At 46.1% G+C, this 18,348-nt stretch overlaps 2 long non-coding RNA genes across 2 annotated transcripts; both read right to left on the bottom strand.

Moving 5' to 3' along the window:
* Window positions 1-222: 222 nt before the first annotated feature.
* Window positions 223-9,171, bottom strand: LOC123861484 (uncharacterized). The gene is made up of 4 exons (XR_006795031.3): window positions 8,968-9,171; window positions 2,510-2,616; window positions 1,575-1,633; window positions 223-1,403 (listed from the first exon to the last, which is right to left on the bottom strand). It is a non-coding gene; the product is annotated as an uncharacterized LOC123861484 (long non-coding RNA).
* Window positions 9,172-13,867: 4,696 nt separating this feature from the next.
* Window positions 13,868-18,068, bottom strand: LOC135361602 (uncharacterized). The gene is made up of 3 exons (XR_010405130.1): window positions 17,364-18,068; window positions 16,339-16,415; window positions 13,868-16,020 (listed from the first exon to the last, which is right to left on the bottom strand). It is a non-coding gene; the product is annotated as an uncharacterized LOC135361602 (long non-coding RNA).
* Window positions 18,069-18,348: the final 280 nt, after the last annotated feature.

Raw genomic sequence — 18,348 nt, 5'->3', positions numbered from 1 at the left:
CCGCTCCGACTAGCTTGAAAAATCCTAGCCAGGTTTTCTAGGAGCCCGGAGCCCGGCGACCTTGTGGGCCCCAGGGTTGGACACCTGTCACCTGGGCGGGGGGAGGAAGGAAGACTCGGACTGGCGTTTCCAGGAAGGGCAGGCATGGTGGGTCCCTGTTGGCGTGAGAGGGAATTAGATAGGAGATTCTTGACTCGGGAGGCGGACCGGGGTGTGGGAGGTACCATTCCCCGCCCCACCACGAGCACCGAAGGTGTACTTCAGACCTCTCCAACAGGCCGCAGCGACCTTTAATCTAAATCCCTCCAGCTCAGGGCTGCGCCCCCTGCGGCGCCCCAACCCCGCACCTAAAGGGTTAAGCTACGGCCCTCGGGTCAGACGTTTACAAACACTCGGGAGCCGGGCGGGGACCGCGCCCTTTACTCTAATGAGAAACAGGCTCCGCGGGGCAGAGGGGAAGAGGGGAGGGCTGGCCCGGCGGGCCGGAGCTCCGCCGCGGCCGAGGCGGCTCCCCTCCCTTCCCTCCCGTCCTCCCGCTGGCCCGCCCTGGGGACCCCCCCAGCCCCCGGGGACCCCAGTGACGTGCGGAGCTGCTCCGGCTCGGAGCCCAGGACCGCGACGCTGGAGGGGCGGGGATAAGAGGCCAGGCCGGCAGGGAGAGAAGAATGTCCCGGGGCCGCGCGGGGAGGCGGCCTGGTTTGATTTTTTTTTTTAACCCCCCCCCCCCTTTGGATGGTCTCCTCGGGTTACATTTCCCTTCCAGCTTCATCTCGGAAATAAAGGAAGGAGAGACCCACGGGGAGGGAGAGCGAGGAACACCCTGAGACCCGCGACCAGCCTCCACCTAAGGGGGGGGTGCAGAGGGAGGAGGAAAGCGGAGGCTAGAAGGGCACGGGTAGAGACCCCAGTCCGGCCCCTGATTCCCCACAAGCCGCCCCCACGCCCCCCTCCGCTGTACAAGCAGACGCGCACATTCTTTTCAAATGTCATATTTCCTTTGATCCTGGGCAGCGTTTCTCCATGTGTCTGGCTCAGCAACTGCCCAGCCAGCCACCTCCCCCTCTCACCCCTCCTTTGTATATTTTCCTGGAGAACCCTCCCCTCCTCCAAGCATCTGGAAGGCCCTGAGGGCTGGCGTCGGCGCACATTCCCCTGGCGACTCGGGCCTCGCCTCCCAGTGACTCAATTTCCCCTCTGCGGGTTTCGGGGGCAGGGTGGGGAACAGAGGAGAAGAGTTGAGAGTTGTTGAGCGCAAAAGTGGTACGAACGAGCCTGAAGACCGCTCAGAGTGCCAAGCTTCTCTCCGGGGAAGTGGAGGGGGGTGGCCCCCGGAGTCTGAAAACCCTCCGATCCGTCTGGGCTGCGGCAGAGGGATGGAATTTATGACTTCTGCAATGTCCTGCCTGTGGAAGAGCGGGTATTTGTAGGTTTAGATTGCCCTACACTTCCGCTCCCTGGCGACCACAAAGACCCAGCCGCCCTCCCTTCGGGTCCCAGGTTTCTCGTCCGCCTGCCTTTGTTCTCGCTCCGCTGTCCCCTAGCGGGCAAACCTGAGCACGGCTCGGCTGTCTCACCTTGTGTTGGTGGAGCGTTTGCCCTCTGCTCTGCACTTTCCCAGGCTTGATTCAGTGACCTTGGAGGGACGATATTGTTTTGGGGTTTTGTTTTGTTTTGTTTTGTTTTGTTTTGTTTTTAATTACACAGATACATTCTCCTTGTAAACGACTCAAGCCATACAAAACTATATAGTAAATCGTGATAGTCCACTATTTTGTATACATTTATTAGCATACATGTACACACACTTGCTCTTTTCAGAACATGAGACCATTGTTACAAGCATTTTTCTTGACTTGCTTTTTTTTTTTTTCTCTCTGTTAACAAATGGCTTGAAGATCTTTTCCTGTCAGTACATGTGCATCTGAAAATGGTGATAAACATGCCCATCTCTTCAAGGGAGGTTAGTGACACAGCTAGGTCTGTGGGTCCTTTACCAGTGCTAACTCCTTCATCCATGCCACATCTTACATAGGAATCAGTCTTTGCCTGGGCTTCCCCAAAAAGCTGAGCCTGAGACAAGAATGACATGTGGGCAGCTTACTGTGGAAAGCAATCCCGAGAGACAAGCCGGTGGGGAATGGGAAGAGGGAAACAAGGAAGGCAGGCCCAAGGATGTGGTACTGAGCTGGTCGCTGTCTGAGCAGCTGGAACATTGTCCCACTGGAACCTTCTGTGAGCCATATAGAATGTGATTCAAGAGACAGAGAGAGGAGTGGCTCAGTCGGTTAAGTGTCTGCCTTCGACTCAGGTCATGATCCCGGGATTGAGCCCCACGTAGTCATCGTCGTCAGGCTCCCTGCTCCTTGGGGAGTCTGCTTCTCCCTCTCCTTCTGCCCCTCCCCCTGCTCCTTCTCTCTCGCTCACTCTCTCTCTCAAATAATTTTTTAAAAATAAAAAAAATATGCATAAAAAGAGACATAAAGAGGAATATTTATCCACTCACTCTTACCCCCAGTGGTCAAAAGTTGCCCCTTGAGTGTTAATCCCCTCACTCTTCCACGTTTCCACACGTGTCAACAATGGCAGATGCCCCACAAGGCTGCAGCAAAGGAGTCCCTGGGCAAAGGCAAAGAAAGGAGCTGTAGGGCGCCTGGGGGGCTCAGTCGTTAAGCGTCTGCCTTCAGCTCAGGTCATGATCCCAGGGTCCTGGGATCGAGTCCCACATCAGGCTCGCTGCTCGGCAGGAAGCCTGCTTCTCCCTCTCCCACTCCCCCTGCTTGTGTTCCTGCTCTCGCTGTCTCTCTCTCTGTCAAATAAATAAAATCTTTAAAAAAAAAAAAAAAGAAAGAAAGAAAGGAGCTGTAGTTGGGAGCAGATACTGTCAGGTGACGCCTGCAAGCAGCTGGTTGCCACGGTAACAGCTAGAGTAAGAAGATGGATGGAGAGTATATGAGGCAGCTAGGATGTGTCCTGTACAAGATCATTCATTCATTCAGACAAAAAATATGTATGTTCAGAGGCAGTTCTAGGCATTGGGTACCTATAGTTATAAACCAAGCCCCCAAGAATTGCCAGTTATTATCAAGCTGGAAATATATTTCTCCCATGACATCTCCCTCTTCTTTGCCCCCCGTAACTGTAGAAAAGTATCAGTTTTATTCATGCGATATCTCTCTACTTCCTTTCTATTCCCTTCATTGCCATCCCAATTTAGACCTTGATTTTTTTCTTTTTTTTTTTTAAAGATTTTATTTATTCATTTGACAGAGGGAGATACAGCGAGAGAGGGAACACAAGCAGGGGGAGTGGGAGAGGGAGAAGCAGGCTTCCCGCGGAGCAGGAAGCCCGATGCGGGGCTCGATCCCAGGACCCTGGAATCATGACCTGAGCCGAAGGCAGACGCTTAACGACTGAGCCACCCAGGCGCCCCAAGACCTTGATTTTTTTCTGACTTAGACTCTCAATAACAGCATCTAACATCAACCCTACACATTTGACAACTGAAGTATATATATAATTTTTAAAGTCCATCTCTTCTGTAACAAAAAATTATTTTCAGTATTAATCATGATATGAAACACAATCATGGCCAGAAAAGAAATATAGAGAGTACAAATTTTCTTTTATTGACCTAATATGCTCATAGTAATGCCAGTACTATATGCCAGTAATGCATATATATAACACACACATATACAGGGGTGTGTGTGTGTGTGTGTGTTATAGTACAAGAAAGGAAAAAAGCAATGGGTTAATAATTGTAATTATATACATATACTTTTTATTTTAAATAAAAAGGAAAAACATTTACATCTCGGTCTAAGAATAAATTATAACATTATAATTTCTTTTTTTTTTTTAAAGATTTTATTTATTTATTTGACAGAGAGAGACACGGCGAGAGAGGGAACACAAGCAGGGGCAGTGGGAGAGGGAGAAGCAGGCTTCCCGCCGAGCAGGGAGCCCGATGCGGGGCTCGATCCCAGGACCCTGGGATCATGACCTGAGCCGAAGGCAGACGCTTAACGACTGAGCCACCCAGGCGCCCCATAACATTATAATTTCTGTTCCAGGTCTTAATTTTTGCAAATTTGTCAATGACTTTGTAAAAATTGATCTTCCCATATAGACAATAGAGCCAGATTTGCTCATCTATCTCACTCAATGGTTGATCAAAGAAAACTTTTTAATAATGTTAAATGTTGGGACGCCTGGGTGGCTCAGTCGGTTAAGCATCTGCCTTCAGCTCAGGTCATGATCTCAGGGTCCTGGGATCGAGCCAGCTTCTCCCTTTCCCTCTATCCCTCCCCCCTACTTGTGCACTTGTTCTAGCTCAAATAAAAATAAAATCTTTGGGGCGCCTGGGTGGCTCAGTTGGTTAAGCGACTGCCTTCGGCTCAGGTCATGATGCTGGAGTCCCGGGATCGAGTCCTGCATCGGGCTCCCAGCTCGGCGGGGAGCCTGCTTCTCCCTCTGACCCTATCCCCTCTCGTGCTGTTTCTCTCTCTCTCTCTCTCTCTCAAATAAATAAATAAATAAAATCTTAAAAAAAAATCTTTAAAAAAATTTTTTTAAATAATTTTAACTGTTTTTGAGATATAACTCATATATCGTAAAACTCATTCTTTGAAAGCATACAACTCAGTAGATTTTAGTATATTCACAAAATTGTGCAACCTCACCATATATATCTAATTCCGGGACATTTTCATCACCCCAGAAAGGGTGATTAGTAGACATTCTCCATTCTCCCATTCCCCTAACTACTGGAATCCACTAACCAACTTTCTGTCTCCATAGATTTGTCTATTCTGGACATTTCATATAAATATAATATGTCAACTTTTGTGCCTGTCTTCTTTCACTTAGCATAATGTTCTCAAGGTTCATCCATGCCATAGGAATCAGTACGTCATTCTTTTTTATGACTATCAATTTTAATTTTGAAATTTTTCTTTACACAAAGCAACCGATATATAGTTAGAAAAAAACTGTTGCATTGCTTATTATTAAACCCTTTTATTAGTATATAACTTTTCACATGTTTACATCTTATCTCCCAATTAGATAATATATACCTGAAAGGAGCTAGTAAGTTTTGGGTTGATTTGTTACACATTGTTTGCTCAAGCTTGAGGTCCAGTAGCTAGGTGATGAGATCTGGGCTCTTGCACCTGAGCTTGGTGCCATGATGGATTAGACTTGAAGATTTTTTTTTTTTTAAGATTTATCTATTTATTTGACAGAGAGAGACACAGCGAGAGAGGGAACACAAGCAGGGGGAGTGGGAGAGGGAGAAGCAAGCTTCCTGCCGAGCAGGGAGCCCGACACGGGGCTCGATCCCAGGACCCTGAGATCATGACCTGAGCTGAAGGCAGACGCTTAACCGACTGAGTCACCCAGGCGCCCAAAGATTTTATTTATTTTTTTGTCAGAGAGAGAGAGAGCACAAGCAGGGGGAGTGGCAAGGAGAGGGAGAAGCAGGCTCCCCGCTGAGCTGGGAGCCTGATGCAGGACTCGATCCCAGAACCCTGAGATCATGACCTGAGCTGAAGGCAGACGCTTAACCGACTAAGCCACCCAGGCATCCTAGACTTGAAGATTTTAAGGGGAAGGGATGACTATGGGAGGGATGTGAATTGCTATGACTAACAGGCAGACTGTGACAGACTTAATTTTCCGGAGATATATGTGTTTAATCCCATTCAACATACCCTTCTTACAGTGTAACTCCTAGTCCTTCTACCCAGAGATGAGAGGTCTATGTTCTCCCCCTTGATTCTGACCGGGGGCTGTTAACTGCCTCGACCAATGGCATACAATAACTTTCAAGACTAGGTCATAAAAAGAATACAGGTCTTGTCTGGAACTTGATGGCTCACTCGCGCTCGCGCTCTCTCTCGCTATCAGTACTTGCCATGTTGCCGTTAGTATGGCAGCTCCACAACTATCTGGCTTCCAAGCTCCTTCTCTCTTGCTATTCCACCATCCCTAGCATTCCACTTCATGGAAGACCCATAAAGGATCCAGCTCAAAGTCCAGCCATCATGACCATATCTAAACCAAGAAGAAAAAAGAAGAGCAGAAGAATACACACCTCTCTGTCCCCGCACCATTTATATTTACTTCCAGTTGGCCAGAATTTAGAGTCATATGACCACATATATAGCTGGAAGCGAGGCTGGGAAATGTGTTTATTTCAAGTGGACACATGTCTAGCTAAAAATGTCATGTTCTATTACTAAGGAAAATGGGGAGAAAGACTCCTGGAGCCAATTAGCAGCCTCTGCAAACTAGAGAAATGGGAGTTGGGGATTATCCATAAATTCCAATTACATACATAGTCTCTTTCCTCTAATACAGGATATTTTCTTGACTTACTACATAATTATCCTCATTATGTATTACACAGAACAAATCAAGTTCATTTTATAGCTAAGAAGAAACAGCTTAATGAGATTTATGGTTTTCCTATTTTAGGGATGCAGTCCATGATGTTGTCTAAAGCAAGAGTCCTCTCTCTGTAACCAGGGACACTATTCTCTCAAGTCTCAGCAAGACCTATGCTTCTCCTGAATTATCATGCAAAAGGCAAAACCATAGAGACATTTAAAATGGCCGATGCTGAGCTTTTGTGGGCTAAGCATTCACAATATACATTATACATTCACAATATACATTATAGACCAATTTGCAATCAATTTGGTTCAATCTAAAATTACGTTCTGTCAGGACTCTTAACTATAGAGAACAAACTGAGGGTTGCTGGAGGGGAGGTGGCAGGGGGATGGACTAAAAGGGTGATAGGCAGTAAGGAGGGCACTTGTTTTGATGAGCACTGTGTGTTATATGTAAGTCATGAATCACTAAATTCTCCTGAAACCAATACTACACTATATGTTAACTAACTTGAATTTAAATAAAATCTTGGGACAACCCTGTCGGGACCCCTCTCACTCTTGAGAGCTTTTTCTGTATCTTCACTTAATAAACTTCTATCATTTTACTCCTAAAAATAAATAAATAAATAAATAAATAAATAAATAAATAAATAAATAAATAAATAAAATCTTGGAAGTATAAATAAATAAATGCAAAAATCTTGTTACCATAAAAAAAAATTTTTTTAATAAAATTATGGAGCCCGGGGTGGCTCAGTCAGTTGGGCGTCTGCCTTCGGGTTCTGGGATCGAGCACCGCATCGGGCTCCCTGCTTGGTGGGGAAGTCTGCTTCTCCCTCTCCATCTGCCTCTCCACCTGCTCATGCTTTCTCTCAGTCTCTCTTTCTCTCTCTCTCAAATAAAAAAATAAAATGTTTAAAAAAAATAAAATTATGTTCTGCCATTTTTAATAAATTCATGATCACACACATTAAATTTCATGATCACATAGAATTCCCCAGATTTTGCCTTAGAAATTTCCTGCAGCTCCTTCTGAATATCATTCTTATTTACTTTGACATGTTATTGTTTCTCACCCTCTGATTCATCCTGGTCACAGGAAAGGAAGTGAGGTATGGGGTGCAAAACAGTAAAGCACTCTCCCTTCTGCAAGAGGGACACAAGAAAAAACATTTCAAAGAAGACTATGGGACTGGGTTTTCCCAAGACTCCTAGTTCTTTTTTTATGTCCATATTTGTGGGGGGGGTTAGATTTTATTTTTAAGTAATCTCTACACCCAACATGGGGCTCGAACTCACAACCCCGAAATTAAGAGTCGCATGTTCCACCAACTCAGCCAGCCAGGAGCCCCTCTTATGTCCGTATTTGGATTGTCAAGACCTTGATCTTTTTCCAGATCATTATTCTCACCTTCACTGCAGAATCCCCCACCCCCTTTTTTTAAAGTAGGCTCCACACCCAGCACGGAGCCCAACACGGTGCTCCAACTTACCACCCTGAGATCAAGATCTGTGCAGAGATCAAGCTCTGAGCAGAGATCAAGAGTTGGACCTTCAATCGACTGAACCATCCAGACACCCCAATCACTGCAGAATCCTGATAAGGTTGCAGATTTATCTACAGTTCAACAGTATGCAAGATCAGTTTATATCTGACATCTACAGAGAAAGATGCATGCAACTGTGCTATATTTTCTTCTGCACTTTCAGATTGATATTGTGTGTTCTAAGATTTTTTATTCTTCCACCTTTAGTGATCCAATACCATTGGAAGCAAAACCAAGCCTTAAAATTCCACATCCCTCATCACCTTTAACTTGTTCTATAGGAACTGTTACCTGGTCCCTTAGAATCTCATCTAGCTTGCTTTGCTAGAATATGGAAGGAGTCTCATTTCCTTTTGCTCAGTTTTTACTCCATATCCAAGTCCATATGTCCCACATATTCTCTGCATACAATCCTACCTATTAGTGAAAAGGCTTATTGAACAATCATTTAATTCACTGTCATGGAGATATCATATTAATGTTAAGTGCTCTTTGTACTTTGACCTGGTGACTAATACATGGTATTGTTTATCCAATACTGGAATAGATGGTTCATGAGAAACAAGATGTGGTAGACAGAATAATGGTCCCCAATTATTAGGTAAGAGTCTGAGAAAAAAATTTCAGCAGTGTTACTGTACTGAGAAAACAAAAATCGGAGTTCAAGACCTGTCAAGAAGGAGGACCCTGATTAAAACCCCTGGATTTCAGTTAGGGCCCCTGGAGAACTTATACCCTCAGACTAAAGCTGTATCAGTAAGGGTTCTATCAAGAGACACAAATCACACAAGAATTTGAACCAGGAAAGTTCAATATAAAATTTCAACTATAATAGGGTATTAGAGTACTGAGCGATTGGCTAGTAAGAAGAAAAGAGAACTCTAAAGAAGACAGGAATAACAGATACAAGAAAGAGCCACTATCTCTAGGGCTGGAATAAAATGTCAAGGAAGACCACCACCCTGCCCCAAACTCCCAGGGCTGAGATCCAGACCTCACTTAAGAGAACTGTGACTCACGAGCTGGCAGAAGAATCACTGAGATGCTGAGATGCCGCTCCTCAGAACTCACTGCAAAGCTGTCCAGTCATTTACGGGAAGGTGCCTCATCAGCTGCAATTCACCGAGAAGCCACCCAAGGAGGTGCCAGGCAAAGCTGTTGGTCCCTGGGCCCTGACAATTGCACTGCTCTGCAGGAGCCTGCCCTGAACAAGTTGTACACGCCGCTGGAGCCTGGCCAAAGGAACACCAGAACTAGGAAGAGACCTCTTCCTCCTCCAGTGTTCCTCCAGCACCCTCTACTGGCAATGTTTAACATTGTGCCAACTGGCAAAAGAGAAATAGAGAATCCAGCTGGAATATCGCAGAGCAGGAAGTAGAGGGTGGGTTTGGAGCTGAGACTTAATTGATAATTGGCACAAAGGATAATTTAGAAATGGAAGAGCCCAGACTAAGACTGAAATGCAGCTTCAAATCAGCTGGACCCCATACTGGAGGAAAGTGATTTTCTTCTATTCTAACTGCCTACCAGAAATAAAAAGAATTATCTCTGAAGAAACCTAGTATTATCCAGAGACAGGTCTATCTCTATGATTTTTCATACAAAATAGCTGTCATTCAATAAAAAATTACCAGGCATACGAGAAGATATCATTAAATGGCCGAAAACCAAGCAGAAAAAAAAAAGAAATATTCAATAAAAACAGACCCACAGGGGCGCCTGGGTGGCTCAGTTGGTTAAGCGACTGCCTTCGGCTCAGGTCATGATCCTGGAGTCCCGGGATCGAGTCCCGCATCGGGCTTCCTGCTCGGCAGGGAGTCTGCTTCGTCCTCTGACCCTATCCCCTCTCAGGTGTTCTCTCTCTCTCATTCTCTCTCTCTCAAATAAATAAATAAAATCTTAAAAAAGAAAAAAGAAAAAAGAAACAGACCCACAGCTGAACCAGATAGTAGAATTACAAGACATGGATTTTGAAATAACTACAATCAATAAATCTGAGAAAACAAATGATAAGATGGAAAATTTCAGCAGAGAAATAAAATCTATTAAGCAAATGTAAAATCTAGAACAGAAAAAAATCCAAATGATCGTCTTTATTTCTCACTTCCCATAGGAGCTGATCCATGCCCAAGTCCCACTTAATTTTTCCCATTCAGAAAATTGCTTTACTTAATAATAATTATCTTTGAATGCCCATTATGTGTCAGGTACAGTAAATATGCATCATATACTTCTATCCACCTGTTGACCTTAAACAAATACTAGTTTCCCCATTGTATAAAATGTATAAGGAAATTGTCTCTCTCCCAAAGACAAACAACTCTGAAATGGTGAGGCTTAAATCCCGGCCCAGGTCTATCAGTCTGACTCCAGATCTGTGTTTTTCCCACTACTCTGCACTACATCTCTCCTCCCTACTTGTCTGAGCAGATGGAAACTACTTTCCTTCCTATCTCTTCAGCACAACGTACTATCTTCACGTATTTCCTATTTGGGTTTTTTTTTCTTTTTTTACTTTTTATAAAATTATATCCTTATCTCTGGTGCGAGCCTAATCCTTCTACCGGCGCCCCTGAAGCCCACCCTTTGCCACTACTCAGGGTCCTTACTCCCTCTCTTAGGTCTGCGACTCTTCCCTCTCTACTACCACTCCCTCTTCTCCAGGGTCCCAAGTCGACCCCCCTTAAAAAAAAGAAGAAAAGAATCCCTTGATCCTTCTCCTTGCTTAATCTAATACCTGTTCCTCTTTTCCTTCCTTTACTACCAAATTTCTCAACAGGATTCTCTGCTCTCTGCTTCTATTTCCTCAGATCCTACACACTCACTAACGCACTCAAAATGAAACATAAAACTTCCCTCACAAAGGTCACCAAAGTCCTCTTTGCTACCAAACCCTACAGGCTGTCTTCACCTTGTTCATCATTTCTAGCAGATGTGCGTGCTCATCACATCTCTGGGTTCAGGCGCAGGTGTGGTGGACAGTTCTGTGTGAGGGAGGCCAGGCTCACCTTGCACGGCCAGCATCCTACCTCAAGTCTGCACCTCGACTTACATTCTGCTTCAGGGCTGTATTAGTCAGGGTTCTCCACAGAAACAGAGCCAATAGGGTGTGTGTGTGTGTGTGTGTGTGTGTGTGTGTGTGTGTGTAAATATACATTTAGAGATGTATTACAAAGAAGTGGTTCACACAATTATGGAGGCTGCCAAGTCCAGAATCTGCAGTGTGAGCCTGCAGGCTTAAGACCCAGGAGAGCTGAGATCCCAGTTTCAGCCCACAGGCCAGCGGACTGGAGACCGAGAAGTGCTGTTGGTACAGATGGAGTCTGAAGGCAGTCCGCTAGATAATTCTTTCAACTGATTAGATGACACCTACCCATACTATGAAGGCTGCTTTACTCAAAATTCACTGATTTAAATGTTAATCTTGGGCGCCTGGGTGGCTCAGTTGTTGGGCAGCTGCCTTCGGCTCAGGTCATGGTCCCAGGGTCCTGGGATCGAGTCCCATATCGGGCTCTCTCCTCTGCGGGAAGCGTGCTTCTCCCTCTCCCACTCCCCCTGCTTGTGTTCCCTCTCTCACTGTGTCTCTCTCTGTCAAATAAATAAATAAAATCTTTAAAAAAAAAAAGTTAATCTTATCCAAAATTACCTTCAAGTTGACACATAAAATTAACCATCACAGGTCATTTTTCCACACAATGGGAGCTTGCACACCACCCCTCTCTTTGCCTATTCTGATGCAAACATAGCCAGGAAATGCCAAGGAGTTAGTGTCCCAGGTGCTATCTTTGAGCCAGGTCTACAGACCTTGGTGAATGAATATTCCAGCCTCCCTCCCATCTTTCATGTGGATAATCCTGGGAGGCAGTCTCTAAATTTGGCAGTTCTACTGGAATAGAGCTTCCTTTGGCCACAACTGCAATCTCAATAAAACACACTTCTGTTGGCTTTTCCTCCTTCCCTGTCTTACTCTGTCAGTTCCCTCACTCCTGCTTCCTGCAATCCCTCCCCAAAAGTCTACCTGCACCTAAAACTGTGCTCAGGCTCTTCTTTGGGGGAACCCCAAACTTAGGTGCCTTCTCAGTAGCGGTTGACTCTGATGATTGTCTCCTGATTCTGCTCCTGCCTTGCTGACTTGTTTCTCTCACTGGTTTCCCTTCTGTTGTCCTGACCTTGATTATGCAGGGTTCTCCTCGATATTTACCCAAGAGAAGTGAAAGTATATGCCCATACAAAGACTTGTATGTGAATATTCATAAGGGCTTTATTTGTAATAGCCAGAAATTTTGTCCAGGAACAGGTAAATGGATGAAGAAATTGTGGTACGAAGGAATACTACAAAACAATAAAAAAGAATGAATCATTGGTACACCCAACGATATGGGTGAATCTCAAAGTAAGCACATTGAGTGACAGGCCAGACAAAAAAGAATACAAATTATGTGATCCATTTATATAAAACAGAAAATGCTCCAGGGTGCCTGGGTGGCGCAGTTGGTTAAGCATCCAACTCTTGGTTTCAGCTCAGGTTGTGATCTCCTGGTGGTGAGATCGTGCCCCACATCAGGCTCCAGGGTTAGCGCAGAGTCTGCTTGAGTTTCTCTCTCCCTCTGCTCCTCCCTGTCGTTCTCTCTCTCTCTCTTTCTCTCAAATAAATAAATAAAATCTTTAAAAGAGAAAATGCGGGGCACCTGGCTGGCTCAGTTGGTAGAGCATGCTGCTCTTGATCTTTGGATCGTGAGTTCAAGCCCCACATTGGGTCTAGAGCTTACTTTAAGAAATAAATACTTAAATTAAATTAAATTAATTAATTAAATGAATGAATAAATAAATAAATAGAAAATGCACACCAGTGTAAAGTGACAGAAAGGAGATGAGTGGTTGCCGGGAAATGGGGAATGGCATAGAAGGGCGGAAGGGAGAAATTGAAAAGGAAGCTTTGTGGTGTGATAAATACGATCCCCATCCTAATCTTGGTGATGGTTTTATGGGCATAAACATATGTGAAAACTCATCAGGCCGTACACCTTAAATACGTGCAGTTTAGTGAATATCAATTCTACATCGATAAAGCTATTAAAATATTTTTAAAAACCCAATAGTCTCACTTGATTCAAAGTCCTGCTTTCAGATTCTATCAAAGGACCTCACTCATAAAGGCAGGTAGCTAAAAGAGCAAAGATCTGGGTTTATTTTTATTCTTTAAAGATTTTATTTATTGTGGCACCTGGGTGGCTCGGTCGTTGGGCGTCTGCCTTCGGCTCGGGTCAAGATCCCGGGGTCCTGGGATCGAGCCCCGCATCGGGGTCCCTGCTCGGCGGGCGGCCTGCTTCTCCCTCCCCCACTCCCCCTGCTTGTGTACCCTCTCTCGCTATATCTCTCTGGTCAAATAAATAAATAAAATCTTTTTGTTTTTTTAAGATTTTATTTATTTATTTGACAGAGAGAGAGGGAACACAAGCAGGGGGAGTGGGGGAGGGAGAAGCAGGCCGCCCGCCGAGCAGGGACCCCGATGCGGGGCTCGATCCCAGGACCCCGGGATCTTGACCCGAGCCGAAGGCAGACGCCCAACGACCGAGCCACCCAGGTGCCCCAGAGATCTGGGTTTAAAGGGGTTTAAAATCTCCTGTCTTAAAGCTATCATCTGACCTTGAGCTGGTTACTTAAATTCTCACAGCCTCCCGAAGGCTTCTTCATCCAGAAGATGGGGCTAATAGTAATACGCCTCACAGGTTTGTTGCTAAAATTTAAGGGAGATAACAGAGTCCTAGCCCATCCTAGATGCCAGAATACAATTAGGCCCCATCTCTGAGGCAGTTAGATTCCTTTCTGTTCCCTTCCTTTCCCCTCTCCTTGCAGACAGGGAGGAATCCTAGTCACAAAGACAATCAGAGGAGAAACAATGAGGAGGAAACAGGGCAGAGGGCTTGGATTGTGTTCTCCTGAAAACAGTGCCTGAGACCAGAACTGGAGACTTCCTGCAGGGTAGTCCCAGGAGCCAGGAGGGGGGGGGGGGGGGGCAATGTGAGTCAGGGAAGGAGAAAAGGCCAATCGACAAGTGCATATTGAACTAGCTACTGATACGGAGCTTAGTCTGATGAAGTTTTAGAATACGTGAGAGGTTCGGTGGGGTGAGGTCCGGAGCTGACAACCAAGAAAGAATTCTTGAGATGTGTTTGGTGCAAAATGTTTATTAAAGCACAGGGAGGGCGCCTGGGTGGCTCAGTTGGTTGGGCAGCTGCCTTCGGCTCAGATCATGATCCTGGAGTCCCAGGATCGAGTCCCACATTGGGCTCCCTGCTCGGCAGGGAGCCTGCTTCTCCCTCTGACCCTCTCCCCCTCATGCTCTATCTCATTCTCTCTCTCAATAAATAAAATCTTAAAAAAAAAAAAAAAACCACAGGGAGAGGACCCGTGGGCAGAAAGAGCTGCTGCCCCTGGGGTTGTGAGGGGTGGCTGATAATATACTCAGGAGTTCGGGAGGTGAGGAAAAAGGGGGTGTCCAGAAGGACTGTCATATGCTAAAGACTCTCAGGATACTAGAGGCCTGGTTATTGTCAAGCCAAGGCACTAACATGAAGACAGCTGGGAGTTTCCTGGAGGAATGTTACATTCCTCCTATCACACGTCCTTGTCAATGGGCTTTAGGTTTAAAAGAAATACAATTTTATTTACATTTCCTTCTGCCTCAGCATCCCTTAATTTTATGGAGGGGAGGGTGATTCTAGGGCTTTAGGAAACTGAGTTATGGGTCTCTGGAAGTTAGGCTATTGATAAGAAAGCTTCTTTCTTTTAAATCACTAGGACATTTGTAAACTGAGGGAGACTCCTGTCCTGCAGGACTGTAATCTCTATCAGTTAACCATTTGTTTTTCCTTTAGGGCAGCCCGGAGTGCCTGAGGAATGTCACATATATCCCAAGGGGGGGGGGGGTGTAGGGTGTCAGCTTCCACTTTGTCCTCAGCTAGCCTTCTGTTCCCTCATCAAGTCCAGCCAGAGACCCTGTGTGGAACTGTAGAACGCACCTCAGAACTGACCCTCAAAGGACAGGAGGCTGGGGCACTGGCCTGTGTCCTTTCTTGCATAAGAACTGCCCTCAGCATTACCTCCACTCTTCTCACCACACTTCTGTTAACTGAGGCAGAGACAGGCCTGTTGCATGAGGCACTGGCAGGGTTATGGGACCCTCCGAGCAACCACAGCTCAAATCAAAAGTGGCCAAGGACATGTGGCCCGGGGCACCAAAAGTAGCTGCCTCAGGCCCAAAGCCCATCCTCCAGTCAACAACGGGGAGCACCTCTGTGTCGGGCACACAACTCAAGTACCTTTCAGCTGAGAAGCTAGAAACCCAGGACTAAAGTTCTCTCCCCCCAAGACTACACAGGCAGGGACACAACTGACTTCCTCAATCCCTCCCTCAGGACATTTGTCTGGGAGAGAGAAGAGAGAATACCTGAGGGGTGAGTCACTGAAGGGACCCTGGGAGGAAAGGGTGGGGCAGGGATTTACCAGAAGAAGGAAGAGCTGTTTCACCGAGTAGCAGTTAAATCATTTGTCTCTGCTCTACAGATACGCTGTGATCTAGAAAACACAATAATGTTTATTGCATGAGTGCCTATCACTAGTGAAGCACGTAATTTGTACCTGGAAATGCGCTGCATTCTTTCACGACTTCTTTCTTTCTTTTTTTTTTTAAAGATGTTATTTATTTATTTGACAGAGAGAGACACAGCGAGAGAGGAAACACAAGCAGGGGGAGTGGGAGAGGGAGAAGCAGGCCTCCCGCCAAGCAGGGAGCCCGATGTGGGCCTCGTCGATCCCAGGATCCTGGGATCATGACCTGAGCCAAAGACAGATGCTTAACAACTGAGCCACCCAGGCGCCTCTCATGACTTCTTTCGAGTCAGGCCCACACAATCCGATCCAGTAAGGACTTTAATTACCTGAAGCTCAGAGACGTTGAATAACTTGCTTAATGTCAACCAGCTGGTAACTTGCAGAGCCAGAATTCAACCCCACGTAGTCTGACCTCAGAGCCTGGACCTTTGACCATCAGGCTATATACTCAACTCCCTCTGTAAATAAATAAATAAATTAAACATCCAGCTATACTCAACTCCTGTAAATAAATAAAACAAACATCCCGCTGGAGAAGCGATTTGAAGCAGTGGCCTGCCCTCCACTCCCCCTGCCCAGCCTCCAGGGATGAGAGGGGCTGGGAGAGTATCAAAATTAGATCTTCAGCATTAACTAGACGAAGTAAGCAAAGAGAGGACTCCACATTGATAGAAGGGACATTATGATGGTCGTATGTGTGCAGACACTTACCACCGATGGCTGCTAAAAATCGTTTTAGTCCCATCTCACTAAGGTAGAATAAAAAGAGAAATTACCCTTCCCAGCCTCCCCAGCCTGGACGGTGCGGACAGGCAACTTCCAATCTGCCAATGGGACATCATTTGCACGTGCTCTGCGAAGAAACAGATGACAAATGAGCAGTGATTCCATTTTGCGGGGGCAGAGGGCCCTACGGGCAGTGCGGTTCTTTGTGAAATCATCGTTCTCTCACCTTTGCTAAGGAAAAACGAGTTAAAAAGGGCCTTTGACCTGCTTGGACGGCTGAAGGAAAAGAGCACATCCTGGGCACTGGAAAGGGCTCCCAAAACATCAACCCCAAGGGCAGAGAGAAGCAGGGAGCATGGCAGGTGGAATCTTAAAGTTCCGGACCCAATTCCAACATGTGTGTAGCAAGAGCGGTTTCCCACGCCACCGAGAAATGATCGGACACCAGCAGAGTGTCCTACAATTCAACCCAGTTCTGACACGATCTATCTAGAGATAGTATCAGATCCCACAGGCTAAGGGCTCCATCCCACAGGACTGACGCACATAGACCCTGCTTCAGACACCAATTGCAAATCCAGATTGTCATCCGTGCTTCTGACCAAGAAGGCTATAGACTGGAGCTTCCACTGAACCCTGCCTTGGGTTTGATTAATGTGCTAGAGCAGCTCACAGAACACGGAAAAACATCTTATTTACTAGATTCCCGGTTTATTATAAAGGATGTAACTCAGGAACAGCCAGATGGAAGGGACGCATAGGGCAGGGTGTGCCGTAAAGGGCACGGTGTTCCTGCACCATGAGAGCACCACTGTCCCAGCACCTCCTGTCACCAACCCAGGAGCCCTCCAGACGCCATCCTTTCGGGATTTTATGGGGCTTCGTCACATAGTCATGATCAAGTCATCAGTCACGGGGGTTGGATTCAACCTCCAGCTCATCTCGCCTCCCACAGAGGTCGGGGGAGGGGGGTGGGGTAGAACTGAAAGTTTCAATCGTCCAGTTACCGGACAGGCGACCAACCACGGCACCCAGCCCCCTCCCTCAGGTTATCTCCCGGCTTTCCGACGGTCACCTCATTAACATAACAGAAGACACCTCTTTCCGCTTTCCTTCAGGAAATTCCAAGGGTTTCGTAGCTCTGTTCCAGGAATGGGGTCGAATATACTTCTTATTGTAAATCACAGTATCACAGATCCCGCTCCGAGTGGAACACTTTCCCCATGGCTCCGCTCAAACCCTGGGGTTTGTTTTGTGACTTTTCCAAGTTTGAGTGCAACCCAGTCCCCCAAAGTGACAGCTCATTTGTCCGTAGTTCACCCTTACCCCTCTGGTGAGGGTTTGTTTTTCAGCAGCTGGGAGCAGAGATAAGGGTGCCCCCCGAGGAGGAGCGGTCCACACTGCTGCCCAAATAGCTTCCTGATGGCTTTCTGTTTGTTTTTCACGTCCAGACAAAAGAACGAGGACTTTGTGTTTCTTCATCTACAGAATTGACAAGAGGTCCAACCTCACAGAACTGAGGTGACTTTCAGTAAGTGCTTTGGGAACTATCAAGTGTAAAAAAGACCAGCTTTTATCATCGCTGATGACAGCGATGATGAGAACAGTGCTGGGGTGGGGGGGCAGGTCACTCAGCCATTCTGGACTCCTGCCTTTTCCAAAGTTCGCACCTTTGCTCGCAACATCCTCTCTGACTGCAATCACCTCTTCACCTCTCCCGGGTTTATGTCTGCCAAAATCCTACTCATCATAGGACTGCCAAGGGCTAACTTCAGCCAAGTAGCCAAGATGCTGCCAGTAGGCCTCCTTAATAGCTGCAGGAAACCAAGAGCCCACAGAGTCCGTTTCTGGGTCAGGGCAGGTGGCCGGTGGCAGAGGGAAGTGGCTGCATCTCTGGCCAATGTCCTGGGGGAGAAGAGGAGGCTGAAATGTACTATTTGAGAATTCGTTTTAGGAAAATTAGGAAATGCAAATAAAAAAATACAAATATGACACATAAGAAGAAAATAAAAATCACCTGTAAATTCACCAGCCATAACTTTATTTTTTTTTTATTTTTT

The sequence above is a fragment of the Mirounga angustirostris genome, unplaced genomic scaffold (genome assembly GCF_029215605.1).
Source record: "Mirounga angustirostris isolate CCGP_5_RB_7025 unplaced genomic scaffold, mMirAng1.0.hap1 SCAF_9, whole genome shotgun sequence".
Taxonomy (NCBI): Eukaryota; Metazoa; Chordata; class Mammalia; order Carnivora; family Phocidae; genus Mirounga; species Mirounga angustirostris.
Note: the sequence above shows the minus strand (reverse complement) of the source record. Positions and strands in the feature narration are given on the sequence as shown.